Source organism: Protopterus annectens, chromosome 2.part0, assembly GCF_019279795.1.
Source record: "Protopterus annectens isolate FY-2018-M chromosome 2.part0, PAN1.0, whole genome shotgun sequence".
In the NCBI taxonomy this organism is placed as follows: domain Eukaryota; kingdom Metazoa; phylum Chordata; order Ceratodontiformes; family Protopteridae; genus Protopterus; species Protopterus annectens.
In genome coordinates, this window is record NC_056728.1 from 1,087,302,287 (window position 1) to 1,087,317,114 (window position 14,828).

The following is a 14,828-nucleotide window of genomic DNA, read 5'->3' on the forward strand; positions in this document are numbered from 1 at the left end:
GGCCATGTTTCTGGCACCAGTCCTTTGTTTGGGTGAGACCCGCTTGGAGGATGTCCACATCACTTGGGGAATTGATGATTGCCCCCAGCTTGCAGTCATCTGCAAACTTGGTCAGCCATAGCCGACTGGTTTTGGCCTGCACCTCAGAGAAGTATATCCCAAATAACAGAGGCCCCAAGACCGATCCTTGGGGTACACCACTCGTTACGGTTCTACTGCTTGAGGTGGCTTCCCTATTTTGATTAGATGGGTTCTATCAGTGAGCCAGTTTGCTACCCATCTGGTAACATATGGATTGATGCCTAGTTGAGAGAGTTTATCTACTATGCCCAAGTGGAGAATAGTGTTGAAGGCTTTAGCCAGGTCAAGGTAGGCGGTTTGCACCGTCTTCCCCTTGTCCATGGCTTTGGTGACCGTCTCAATAAAGTCAACCAGATGTAACAGACATGACCTCCCCTCGAAAAAGTCAAACTGTGTGGGGTTGAGTAATTGGAGGTTGCCAATGTCCCTGTTAATGAGCTTCATGATAATACGTTCCATGGCCTTGCAAATTAGGCTACTTAGGCTAATGGGGCTATAATTTCCTGGATCGGTGGATGCTCCATCTTTGTGTAAAGGGATGACAGTACCTGTCCTCCACTCGGCTGGGACAGAGCCGGTACTCAGGCTTTGGTTGAATAGGGTGCCTAATGGTGCTGCAAGTTCATGCCTGAGTTCATGTAGGATGCAGCCTAGGATGTTATTGGGTCCTGTCCTGTATTCTTAGCCATTGAGAGGGCAGTGATGACCTGTTCCCTAGAGATAAGGGGTGGGGGGCAGGTACTGGGGATGTCCTGATTTACTGATGGGGGGGACAGAGGGGAGAAGGTTTCACTGAATCTGTCAGCCTGTAGATTGGTTATATCTACAGCACTTGTGTATGTGGTGCCCCTGATCACCAGTTCTGAACAGATCTGGGTGCTTTCTTTGAGATTGTGGACATATGGGAAGAAGGCCTTATGATTGTCTTTAGTAGATGTGGCCAATTTTGACTCAAAGTTGGCTTTAGAGGATTTCAGCCATGCTCTTATTTGCTTGTTCAGGCTAAGGAGAGATTGCTTCCATCTGGGCACCTGCTCCTTCTTCATCCTGCACAGCATTTTTTTTTTCCTTTTGTTATATAGTTTATTTATTGCAGATGTCCACCAGACAGGTTTACTCTTCCTTGCAGAGGATGATTTTGTCCTGTCAGTTATTCCTGATTCCATGCATCTATATAAATGCTCATATAATACTTTGGTGTAGATTTGGACATTGGTGCCAGTTCCTGCAGTGGGGGAGGGGGCTGTGAAGCTGTTTATACCATTCCTCAGGAGGTCGTAATCAGCTTTGGAGATGTTTTTTTGTTTGACCCTAGCTAGCTGGGGGGGGTTAGGGGAGATGGTAACTTCGAAGGTGACTGCTTTATAGTCGGATCTTACCAGAGAGGATGATACCATAGGGGCGTAGGGGTGTGTGTGTGTGTGTGTGTATATATATATATATATATATATATATATATATATATACACACATGTTTTATATAGGTTCATAGGTTGGTAGTAGGCTATCGGCCCTAGAGCCTATACAAGCCTAGCCATAACAATTCCCTGGATATTTCTTCCCACAATATTTACTTCCCTGGACCCCTGTCTAGCAGGGCAACTGATGTGGTCCCTGGGGTGAATTTCCTATCTCCCATCCAATCGTCAAGGTTCTTTTTGAAGAGGGCCAAGGAGGCGCTCTGCTTGACATGTATGGGCAGTCTATTCCAGAGTATGGGGAGTCTCTGGGTCAGGAACCTGTCCCTCCAGCATGTTTTATTCATTGTGATGACAAAGTTTAGATCCCTGGAGCGTGTGGCTCTGTGGGATTGGGATTTCTTTAAGTGGAGCATGTCCAACAGCTCAGGGTTTGACATGGACTTGTATGTTAAGCAGAGATCGCCTCTGAGTAGACGATATGCCACAGAGTATAGCTGGAGTTTTTTTAGATGGTCAGCATAGGGCATCTGCTTTAGGCCTGTGATTCTTTTAGAGAGAAATATTTCTGTGGCCTTTCCAGCTGTTGCAGATGTCTTGTGAGGTCCATATCAAACGGGGCATTGTACTCTATATTGGGTCTAATGAGGGATGAGTACAGTGGGACAATGACCTCAATTTTTCTGGATGGAAAGCCCTTAGTGATGAGGTGTGCCACATAGAAGGATTTCCTGACTGTTGTGGCAATGTGGTTATCGAAGTTGAGGCCACTGTCCACCTGTGTCACTAAGTCTGTTATCACACTTTCGGTGTTTAGTGTACTGCCACCTATGTGGTAATTCATGGGTACATGTTTTTTTCCCAAAGGGGATAACTATGCATTTCTTGGCATTAAGCTTGAGCCCATGGCTCTGGCACCAAGCATCTGTTTCTGTAAGGCCCTTTTGTAAAATATCCACATCATTTGGGGATTCATTAATGGCTCCTAGTTTGTAGTCATCTGCGTACTTTGTTAGCCAGAGTCCCTTAATGTTGGCCTGTACTTCAGAGAAGTAGATGCCAAACAAGAGCGGTCCCAGGACTAAATCCTGAGGTACTCCACTTGTCACTTGTCTGGAGCTGTATTTGGAGTCAGCTACTTTTACAGTCTGGGTTCTGTCAGTAAGCCAGTTTGCAACACATTGAGTGATGTAGGGATTTATGCCCAGCTTAGTAAGTTTATCTATGATTCCAGAGTTGGGGATGGTGTCAAAGGCCTTGGCGAGTTCCAGGTAGGCTGTGTGGACCACCTTACCCTCGTCCACAGCTCTGGAGACTGATTCGTAGAAGTCAATCAGGTTCAGGAGACAAGATTGGCCCTTCATGAACCCAAACTGGGTGGGGTCCAGTGTTTGAAGGTTGCCAATGTCTTTGTTTATAAGTTCCATGATAGTGCGTTCCATTCCCTTATATATATATATATATATATATACATACACATACACACACACACACACATTATAAAATATACATTTTATATATATATATATAAAATATACATTTTATATATATATATATATATATATATATATATATATATATATACATACGTACACATACATATACACACATGCATATCCACACATTTATATATATATTGCTGTATATTTTGCTTATTTTATTAATACATTAATACTTCTAATTTGTGCTGCTTTCAATACTGGAAACAGTTGTGGTAAAAAATAAGAAATGGTGACAACTGAAATAATATGGTTTCACAGCTTCTTTAAAGTGCTGAGTCGTCTCAAAGCTAACTTCTAATTTCATCAAAACAAAGTTTTCAGCAAATACTATGACTGTAAACTGCAGGTGTTCGCACTTATGTGCATATAATATATACCAGTCCTATTTCCAGCTGTCTGTTCCTGCAGATGTCAGAACTAGATGCCATAATAAAAAAGTATTCTGCCATGCTTATGCATGTCACCTATAAGATTCATATACAGTTGTCTAGAATCTCTCTGCTAGCCAGGAAATGAAGAACAGTGCAGACATTGCCAGAGTAATATAAACTGCTGTGCTGTGGCTCATATAAAAAGGTTTCCTGTTTTTACCTGGACGAGGTTTTCTGTGTTAAATCGTAATTGAGATAAAGGGGAAATATTCCTGTTGATTATATTTGGGTATATGAACTATTAGAATATGAATGAATAAACAAATCATATATACTCAGAACAGCACATCAGTCAAGCGGACAGCTTTAGAGTGCAGGCACTGAAATAAATAGCAGCAGTGCATCAAACAAGAGGACCGCTTTTTTGCCAGCCCAGTAAAGCTGAAATGTTAACCACACAACTATCTGGTGATTGATGCTGTAAACATTTCTCTACCACAGTAGCTGCAACCTCAAAGATTTAAGATAAATATTGTTGAATGTAGTAAGGCCAGCCCTGACTATGGGCTAGATGACTACAGATTAGTTAATAGAGGAGGAAGTGGTGAGGAGTTATGAGCTTACCTGTCCTAGGAGGTGCCTACATCTACTGACAAAAGTGGTGTACAGCAGGCAGCACTGTGGGCTATTAAAAGGGCTTATGTCTGCCAAGCTGTGGCTGCTTGGTAGCCTTCATGGGGCATGGGCTGGAACATACACACACGGAGAAGCGAGTAGCAAGCCATTATGTGTGCCGCCAGGAGAGAGGATAAGCTAGAAAATACCCAGTATCACTACCTGATGATCCAGTCCATGAATGGATGTCACTCCAGTGATGGCAAATGACTAGGCAGCATTGGCAGTGGCTAGGTTGACAGCAGGCATAGGAGGAGTGAAAGAAATTAATACAAAAATAAATATTGTTAAAAGTACAATCTCATTTGAGGAGTACAGTTTTGGTAGCTCCTGTAAACAGACGCCACCATGATTGTGACAGAAGCAGAAAAATCTTAGGAAAATGCATAGGATGTTAATGCAGTAATGAAGGTAGAAGTATCATTGTCTTAGTAAAACACAGTCAAGCTTTCTGATGGTGTTTGTTGCACAGCAAAGAAAGGTGCAGACCAAACTCAAAAAAAAAAAAAAAAAAATTGTGTAACAAGGTCCTGGTTATGGTTGTGAGAGCCTTTTTCTTTTTTTTTTTTTACTGCGGTGACTGGCTTTAGTTTCTAATTTTTTTTTCCAATGGGATAAAGTTGCATACTGTTCAACAGTGGTCATTCCTGCCTTCCTATTGCTTTTGTATCCTGGATGTGGTGGCAGAGGTGGGTAGAACCCGGAAGCATTCTATGTCTCTATGACCTCATAGGGGCTACTATTTATCTATTTATTTATATGTATTTGTTTACTGGCGTAGTGCACCAATCTCAAAGGACCATTTGCAGGCACAGACAAAGTGAATAGGATCACGTAAGAAATTAATAAAACATATTTACAAATGTAGGAATATGCTACAACATTTAGTTCAAGAAGCAGTTTACAATGTTAGAACATGGATGGAAAAATGGAATTATACTTAGCAGAATTCTTTGGATAAGATGTAGTTATAATGACTGAGATGGCTTATGCTATAGGGATAGCAGCATATCATTATATAGAAAGATATGAAGACATTAGAAGAGGCAAGTGAGAGTAGTTGCAGGAAAGGATTCAGGGAGGTAGAATGAATGTAAGTGAGGGGATGACAAGATTAGATAAGGATGGATGAATCAGGGATAAAGGGGTGTGAGAGAGCTGCCGGGTTCAAGTAATGCGACCTGTGTGAATACAGCTACACTGTATTTGGGTGAAGAGGTGTTCCCTAAGTTGTTGCCTGAAGTTGAGTACTTTTGTACGTCTCTGATTGTGAAAGGAATGGAGTTCCATAGTCTAGGTGTTAGGATGGAGAATGCATGATCATGGCAATAAAGTTTAGTTTTTGGAGTAAGTAGGGTGGGTTGAAATTGAGAGATTTTTTTTCATGTTCCATTTGCTCAGCTATAAAAATGAGTTACTTCAGTGGACTGTAAAGTATCAGCAGCTTCATAGTCATCATGGCCTTGCAGATGTTTTGCTGCTGTCTGTTCCCTACCACTGAACTGCTGAGTGACAAACTGTCCATTGGCCTACATGTTTTTACCTTCCTTCAGCTAAATCTATTACATATGTGATAGATGTTTTGCCTGTGATTTGGGGATCACATGTAGACTCCACCTTCTACAGAGCATTTGGAGCTTCCAAGAAAGAGGGCTGGACACAAATGTTATTAAGCTGAGGGTGGAGTTTCCTCATTTTTCATGCTCTCGAATGAATTTGAGAGGAAAGTCTGACCTGTCAAGGCAGAAATAAGCATGGCAGCATCCACTAGTGCTCTACAATGAGACATAGCCTAGAACATTTCCCTCACAACGGTTCGCATCCTGGAGAAAGTGAATGTGCATGTGGACTCTTCATGCTGCAGTACATTTTATTTCCTGAAACCAACAATAAGGGAGATTTGTCTGGCCAGAATATTCTATCACTAGAACACTATTTTCTGTTTGCCCCACCCCCTCCACCACACACACACACCAGCTTATTTCTTCAATGTAGTGGAGATTTTGATGGTGGTTGAAAGATTTCTTCTTTCCACTATTCTCTACAGGTTATGTGACTTGTAGAAAATTTTCAGAGAAATAAAAAAAATCCTCATCATCCTTTGATGGACAAACAAATGCATAGCTTCATGTGATAAGCTCCCTTGGAAGTTCATGACCACATCCCATTTCAAAAAACGTTTAGGAAGGATAAAATACCTTTTTGCTTTTAGGCTTGACTCCTTTTGTAAGTTCTGTGAGCAGTCAGACCTTTCCACAGTGGTACTGAATGTGATGAAGCAGTTAGAAAGCTTTTTTTGTTTGATTTGCACTTCCTCTGTCATTTAGTTTGAAGGTGATTCTGCCCTACTTTATGCGTTTCTTTGGTTGGTTCTTAATTATTTCATTGTTTGCTGGTACCGTACAACATTGTAGATGGCAAAGCTATCTTCCAACACCAGCAAGAAATGCAGTTCTAGTAGGGGTCCTTCATCTGTGCCCACTTTTGAAATACCCTTATTTTCCTTAAACTTCATCATAGATAGGGTTGCCTATCTTACTGTAAAATCAACTGACTTAGTGGATTTAAAGACCCTGTTTTGGAAGTTTTGGAAGATGCTGTTCTTATTAGCCACTACTTCTATCTGTGGGATCTTGAGCTACAGACCCTGATTTCCAGATATCCTTATAAACCCTTTCAAAAGGCTCTTATGCTCCTTAGAATTAATCAAAATTTTCTGATCAAAGTGTTGTTGGAGAATTCATTAATTTCTCATTTTTCTTTACAGAGAAAATTCATTGGACAGGAAGAGCCCTCCACATTCTTGATGTGCAACACTTGTTTTAAGATTTATCTGAAGAGCACGATGAGTTCAGAAAGATAGACAGCTATTAATTTCCTTTTGCACTGGTTAAGGATGGTTGTGGGTGTGCAGGTTCTGTCCAGATGCCTTCTGTCTGCATGGTTTTCTGCCACTAGGAGATTATTCACTTCTGTCAGTTTCATTCAGAGTCTGTTGTAAGAACATATCCACTACAGACACGTTTGCAACGGGCATTGGTTCACTGGTTCCTGCCTCACCTGGCATTACTGCTTAGTCCATGACTGGAGAAGAGGAGCCTCATTTGGTTCTTCTTGCTTCAGGATTCTGCTTTCTGAGTTCTTACTATTTGGCCTTTCATTGTCTTCTGCTTCTTTGCAAAATTTAGAGGTGCATCCCAAAAATTAACTATTTTACTGGGGAATATGAAGTCAGATTAAAAAAAAAAGTATGTGAGATTTCACCACATCCAGTTATTTTTGAGAAATCCCACTGTACTTTATTATTCTTCTACTGTGTCCTTATGTCTGTATGGCTTTCCTCCTATCAAAAGTAGACATTGCTTCAGACTGGAAACCATATGATTTTATATTGTTGTTAAATTATGCCTACAGGTGCACTCATGCAGTCATCTGAGAAGTTCCATTTTGGGACTGGATTTTGCATTATGTGCTTGACAGTAGAGACATATGATTCTCGGGATGAGGCTAGAAAGTGTAAAAATGTTGTGCCACTGACAGAGTTTTAGAAGAGGTAATCCCAAAAGTGACCCCTTGAAGATGGCCTGAAGAAGGCCTTCTCACTGATCAACTAATAATAGTAACGACTTAACATATCTGTGTTCTCAGTATAAAGAAATATCAATAAAACGGGAGAAACACGTTACTGAAGAAAAAGGAAAATGAGGTCTTAAATTGAATTCTTGGAAACACAAGCCTAAGGGAGATAGAAAAGAAATAGAGAAACAAAATTCAGTACATTGCTAGCAGTAGATAAATTAGTCCACAGACTTCTGGTGCCAAGATGGACAAAGGTGTGTATATTTAGATACCAAGCTTACCACATTCTCGCCTTTAGGAAGCTTGTCTGGTGGAACCCATTGTTGATATTTTCTACTTGCAATACATATGCATATTTGTGATGTATGTATATATGTATTTATCTGCAAGGGTGTGTGTGTGTGTGTGTGTGTGTGTGTGTGTGTGTGTGTGTGTGTTTCTATATATATATATATATATATATATATATATATATATATATATATATATACATACATACATATCCAAAACCAAAATGGAAAATATGCCAAAATACAAATACCAGTAACCAAAGTCCAAAATAGCACCCAGGAAGGAGAAACAGCAGTCCACGACTAAATAGTGAAAAATATTTCTTTAATATCTAAAACACATAAACGTTTAACTTAAATCACCGTGTTTTCATCCTCAATACAAAGATTTCATTAGATGCAATGTATCCCGTACTACCTTTCTTTTATAATCTCATCAGTTATCTAATTAAAACCATTTCATACATCAATTTGTCCTTAAACTACTAAAAAAATAAATAAATACATACTTCAATAGCATAAATACTTATAATAAGTTTAAAAGTTTTTATATACCAGTGTAAGTAAATCATATTATGTGCAAACCAGGTCTTTATAACAGCCAAAGAATATTGGTGAATTGGCCAGGAATCAAACCCAGGTTTCCCAGGTGGGAGGCAAGAATTCTACTACTAAACCACTAGTATTATTAGATGTTAAGTTGTCTATCTCGCCTTTGTTGTTGCTGGTTGGGTTCGGAGCCGGTCCTCTGCTCTGACTCAGCCATCTTCTATAGCTCGAGAGCTGTTTACTGGCTCGAGGCTACCCCTTATCCCATGATGCCTACCGATAGCTATCCAGATCTCGTTTGCCGCTTCAGCTGCGAGGTGTCATTTTTCTGGCTCAGGCTCGTATAAAGTTTTTTTCGTATAACTTTCTTACTCTAGAAATATATTTTTTCAGTGTTTTATTGTTAACGTTTAGTCTTGTCTTTTCTGATAGCTAGTGTTTAGTTGTAGTATACCTTCCCTTCTTGTAGAACTCATTTAACTTAGAGAGTTCTCCACTGCCCTCCCCCGTCCTTCTTGTCAGGTTAGCCGTTTAGGTTAGAGGCTTTCCTTCTACCTTTCTTTCATAGGTTAGCTGTTTAAGTTAGAGGCTTTTCCTATAAAAAAAAAATCCTTTAGCTATAGTTAGTACAGTGTGTGTTTTTTTTTTTGCGTAAACTGTATTTTTCTTGGGTAGCTTTTGTGGTATTTGTTGTTTCCTTCTTTCAGGATGTCAAAGGAATCCAAAGTGTCTGGATTCAAGAAGTGTGACTCATGCTGTCAGAAAATGTCTCTGACAGAGATGGGCACACTTCTTGCGTCTATTGTTTAGGCACTGTGCACCTGCAGGACTCTTGTTCTATCTGCCATGCATTTAGTCCAAGAGTCCTGCAGGAGCGTAAGAATAAGCTTATTCTTAGGGGTCTTTTAAAGCCACAGGATTCACCGGCCAAGACCTCTCAGCCTGTGAAATCCTCTAAATCTACCAAGCCGTCAGCTCCAAGTTCAGAGCTGTCCTCGGTTCAGACTCTACCTTCTACTTTGGTTCCGGCTGGCACCGATAAAACTATCTCCCCATCAGCTCCATCAGAAACTTCGGAGCCTTCTTGGAGCCACAAGAGGCTGAGGTCCCCTTCTTTGGAATCGGTACTTTTGGCTCCTTGATCTCCCTTGCTACAGAGCGAGCGCAGTCACAGATCCTCTCACTCCTCTTGATCCTCTAGGCTGTCGGATCACGATGTGGAGAGAGTGGTCAGTAGGTTGCTAAAGTCACAGGCACTTGCCAAGATGTTGTCCAACCCACCTCAACAGGCGTCAACTCTGTCCACTTCTATCGATGTTCCTCCTTCGACTCCAATGAGTTCGGAGCCGGAGTTTGTTGGGGTTCGAGTAGTGGAACCGTCGGCTCCGATAACTCTATCTCCTTCGGTTACATCATCGGCTCCAATCCCCTCTGTGTTGCTGTCCATCGAGGGATCTGGGTGCCGGGGCTCCCTCATCGGCTCCGAGGGGGTGAGTGGCATCGGACCCTTGTCCGACCCCGGTCTCCCTCTCGGAGCTTCGGCGCAGCTGAGCTAGGCTCCTACATCGGCTTCGGAGCCGTCTTCCATGGTGCGTAGAAAGATTCTGATTTCCTCAGAACCGGAACTTTCTCTGCATCGTGGCAGGGACGCCTTCGATGTCACGAGGAGTGTGCTGGCCACTGAGTCAGCTCCACTATCGGCCCTACTGGCTCCGTCCCCTGTAGTGCCTGTGCCAACCTTTGCTGCTCCTCCAGACCCCAAGCATAGGGAACCGGCACTCCAGGGCACCCCATTCAGTGTTTCCTCTTCTTCCGAGGCCTCCCCTGATCATTCAGAGGAGCCCCCTCGTAAGAAGTGCAAGAGGAAGCACATTGACTCTCCTGAATCTGTCACTTCTGATAACAGACTTAGATGAATCGGAAGGGTCCCCGAGATCCCCCTCTGAAGATGTTTCCTTCTCGGACATCCTAGAAATGCTTAAGCAGAGGGGGAACTGGAATCCTCTAGCCCCTACCGAGGATGAGTCTGTATTTCTGGATGCGTTCGGTTCCTGACCTTCCACCTCCTGCGTTTCTCCACCTTTCGATCCACTTATGGCAGTAGTGGCTCGAAAGCTTTGGTCAGCTCAGGATACAGTGGAACCAACTCCGAGGAGACCTGGCAAATTCATCACAGCGCCCCAAGATAAGCAGTTCCTTACCAAAGGTGTTCCTGTTGATGCCGTGGTGGTAGCAGCAGCCACCAAAAAAGAGTTAGCAGAGACCTCTTCGTCTGTCCATCCTCCTAACAAGGAGTCTAGGACCATGGACAAATACGGGAAGCGAATGTTCGCTTCAGCGACCGTTTCTATGAGGTCACTGAACTGCTTATGTCATTTTACCCAGCTTCAGAGGGATCTCCTTAAAGAGCTTGGAGATACCCTTCAAGATCCATCAGCTGAGGGTGCTCAAGCTAAAGTAGCTTCCCAGCTGGCGATGCTTAATTCTGTAGTTAACTTCTCCATGAGGCTCATTTCCTATGCAGCTGACGGTGCGAGTAGAGCCACAGGTACAGGTGTGGCCCTTAGGAGGCATGCATGGATGTGGCTGTGTAATTTTGCGGAACCCTTTCAAGTGTCATTCACCAACACCCCCTTTGATGGTTCCTTTCTTTTTGGACACAGGTGAAAGACACTTTGACTAGGTGTGAGCAAGAAGGCAAGACTCTCTCTGCCGTGGGAGTCCATTTTTCCACTCATTCTAGACCGTACCCCAAAGGTCATAAGAGTGACAAAATGTGGTTCCGAAAATCCCAGGCAGCCTTGCCTGGCACACGTAGTGATTTTTCCTCCAAGGGCAGAGGGGGAAACAATAACAACAGACGCCACCCTCGTGGCAGAGGGGGGTCCGCAGAACCAAGGCAACAGAGAATCTTTCTGTGATAAGACCTTTCAGCATCCCTGAAGGGTTGCCTGGCTGCTCACCTCTGGAGGCAGTCGGGGGAAGACTTTCACTGTACCCAAAAGCCTGGCAAGATTTAACGCAAGACAGATGGGTACGGTCCATTATAGCTGGAGGTTACAAAATTCCCTTTTGCCAACCACCCTTACCGTCAAGAAAATCCCTTCCAGATGTTCCACCCAATCTGAAGGACCAAGCAGTAAAAGAAGTTTCAAAACTGCTAGAAAAAACAGGTACAAGCATGCAAAATCTGAAGGTAATGCTACTCAATGCTAGAAGTCTAAACCTCAAAATGCACTCTCAAAAATGGAGAACATCGATATCTGTGCAGTGACTGAGACCTGGTTCAAGACTCCAGAGAGCACCCCTGCAATACCAGGCTACAACTCTTACCACACTTTTCAGCCATCAAACCAGGACCGAAACACTAAAGGTAGAGGAGTGTCAATATTCACCAAGGATATTCACACCACCAGGCTAGTTGGCCAACACAATGTGTCTGAAATTCTCCAAGTGCAACTAACACTAGGTAAGACTGCAATCCAAATTGTAGCTTGCTACAGATCCCCCACCATACCCCAAGATTCTCACTACATATTAAGATAGAACCAAACACCCTAATACTGGGTGATTTTAACTACCCTGCCATTAACTGGGAAAACTACTCATGTCCCAACACCTTTGCGCAACGGTTCTTGGAATTCATAAATTCCAACGCCCTGGATCAACTAATCCATAGTCCCACCAGAGGCTCCAATATCCTAGACCTGGTCATTACCAACATGGGAAATCAATGCTCCATATCTATGGTCACCCCCTCGTTAGTCAGGTCTGACCATAAGCTAATCACCCTTAACATCCACATCCCACCCCCACCCCCCAGTAAAGAAACCACCATAAAAAACTTCTCCAAAGCCAACTTCATGCTACTCAAGTCAGAAGTGACAAACTTCATGACACCCATGCAGACGGGAACTGAAAGTTCAACTTCTGAATCTTACACTAAGGCACTGTACAAGCACATCCATTCATGCATGAATCGTGCCATCCCAAATAGAACCAAAATGCTCTCATCCAAAAAAGGAAGCCAATCTGGTGGTCCCCTCCCATAAACAAACTTTACAACAAAAGGAAGAAACTTTTGCAGAAAAGAGGAAAATCCCAGGATGCAAAAAACTCCCTTACTAGCCTCAGTAAGAAACTGAGATGCCTCATAAAATCCTCCAAAGCTAGTTAAGAAAATAAAATTGCCAAAGATTCCAAAGACAACCACAAAGCATTCTATAACTATGTCAAGAATCTATATGGCAATGCTCAGATCTGCTCTGAGCTAAAACAGAATGGTATTAAATATACTGATCCGAAGGATATTGCCAATATCCTGGCAGATCGATTCAGTGCCAACTTCACCCCCCTCTCACCCCCTAAATGGCCCATCTCAGTACCGGAAGATTGCCAAATTCCAGTAATAACGGCCACACAGGTACAAAACGCACTCTCTAAAGCCAAGAATACAGCATCTGTGGGACCAGATGACATCCCGGGCTGTGTACTACATGAACTACAATATGAACTGGCACCTCACCTAAGTGTCATGTTTAATCATAGCCTCACCTCAGGTTTCGTGCCCACTGAGTGGCGCAGAGCTACAGTTATCTCAATCCACAAGGGGGGATCCACCTTGGATCCCAGAAACTACCGTCCCATCAGTCTGATAAGCCTTATCTGCAAGGCCATGGAGCATATTATCATGGAACTTATAAACAAAGACATTGGCAACCTTCAAACACTGGACCCCACCCAGTTTGGGTTTGTGAAGGGCCGATCTTATCTCCTGAACCTGATTGACTTCTTTGAATCAGTCTCCAGAGCCATGGACAAGGGTAAGGTGGTCCACACAGCCTATCTAGACCTTGCCAAGGCCTTTGACACCATCCCCCACTCTGGAATCATAGATAAACTTACTAAGTTGGGCATTAATCCCTATGTCACCCAATGGGTTGCTAAATGGCTTACTGATAGAACCCACACTGTAAAAGTAGCCGACTCCAAATCCAGCTCCAGACAAGTGACAAGTGGAGTACCTCAGGGTTCAGTCCTGGGGCCGCTCTTGTTTGGCATCTACTTCTCTGAAGTACAGGTCAACACTAAGGGACTCTGGCTAACAAAGTTTGCAGATGACTGCAAACTGAATCCCCAAATGATGTGGATACTCTACAAAAGGGCCTTACAGAAACAGATGCTTGGTGCCAGAGCCATGGGCTCAAGCTCAATGCCAAGAAATGTATTGTTATCCCCTTTGTGAAAAAACATGTATCCATGAATTACCATATAGGTGGCAGTACACTAAACACAGAAAGTGTGATAAGAGACTTAGGGACACAGGTGGACAGTGGTCTCACCTTTGATAACCACATCGCCACAACAGTCAGGAAATCCTTCTATGTGGCACACTCATCACGAAGGGCTTTTCATCCAGAAAAAAGGAGGTCATTATCCCACTGTACTCATCCCTGATTAGACCCATTATAGAATACAACGCCCCATTTGGTATGTACCTCTCAAGACATCTGCAACAACTGGAAAGGCCTCAGAAATACCTCACTAAAAGAATCACAGGCCTAAAGCAGATGCCCTACGCTGACCGCCTTAAAAAACTCCAGCTATACTCTGTCGCATATTGTCTACTCAGAGGCGATCTCTGCCTAACATACAAGGCCATGTGAAACCCAGAGCTGTTGGACATGCTACACTTAAAGAAAACCCAATCCCTCGGAGCTACACGCTCCAGGGATCTAAACCTTGTCATCACAATAAACAAAACATGCTGGAGGGATAGGTTCTTGACCCAGAGACTCCCCAGACTCTGGAATAGATTGCCCATACATGTCAAGCAGAGTGCCTCTTTGGACCTCTTCAAGAGGAACCTTGACGATTGTATGGGAGAAAGGAAATTCACCCCAGGGATCACGTCAGTCGCCCTGCTAGACAGGGGTCCAGGAAAGTAAATAATGTGGGAAGAAATAGCCAGGGAATTGTTATGGCTAGGCTTGCATAGGCCCTAGGGCTGATAGCCTAGTACCAACCTATGAACCTATGAAAAAAGAGACATCCAGGAAGTCCCGGCAGACCAGCACGGATCCGGAACTTACTCAAGGTCCTTTTTGGTATCAAAAAAGACAGGGGACTGGAGACCGATTCTGGATCTCAGCAGACTAAACAGGTCTGTACAAAGAACAAAGTTTCGGATGGTCACGCTACAGTCCACTCTACCCTTTCTGGGTCAGGACAATTGGATGTGCTCGATACATCTTCAGGACGCGTACTACCATATCAAGATGGACAGGTGCTCCAGGAGATTTCTTTGCTTCAGGCTGGGAGCCAGTCATTACCAGTTCAGAGCACTGCCCTTTGGTCTCACCG

General features: G+C 43.2%; 1 protein-coding gene across 1 annotated transcript in view; it reads left to right on the forward strand.

The window, feature by feature from the left end:
• Nucleotides 1-14,828, forward strand: part of CNTLN (centlein) — a 3,122,808-nt gene that overhangs the window by 1,635,775 nt on the left and 1,472,205 nt on the right. The gene's annotated exons all lie outside the window — the stretch shown is intronic.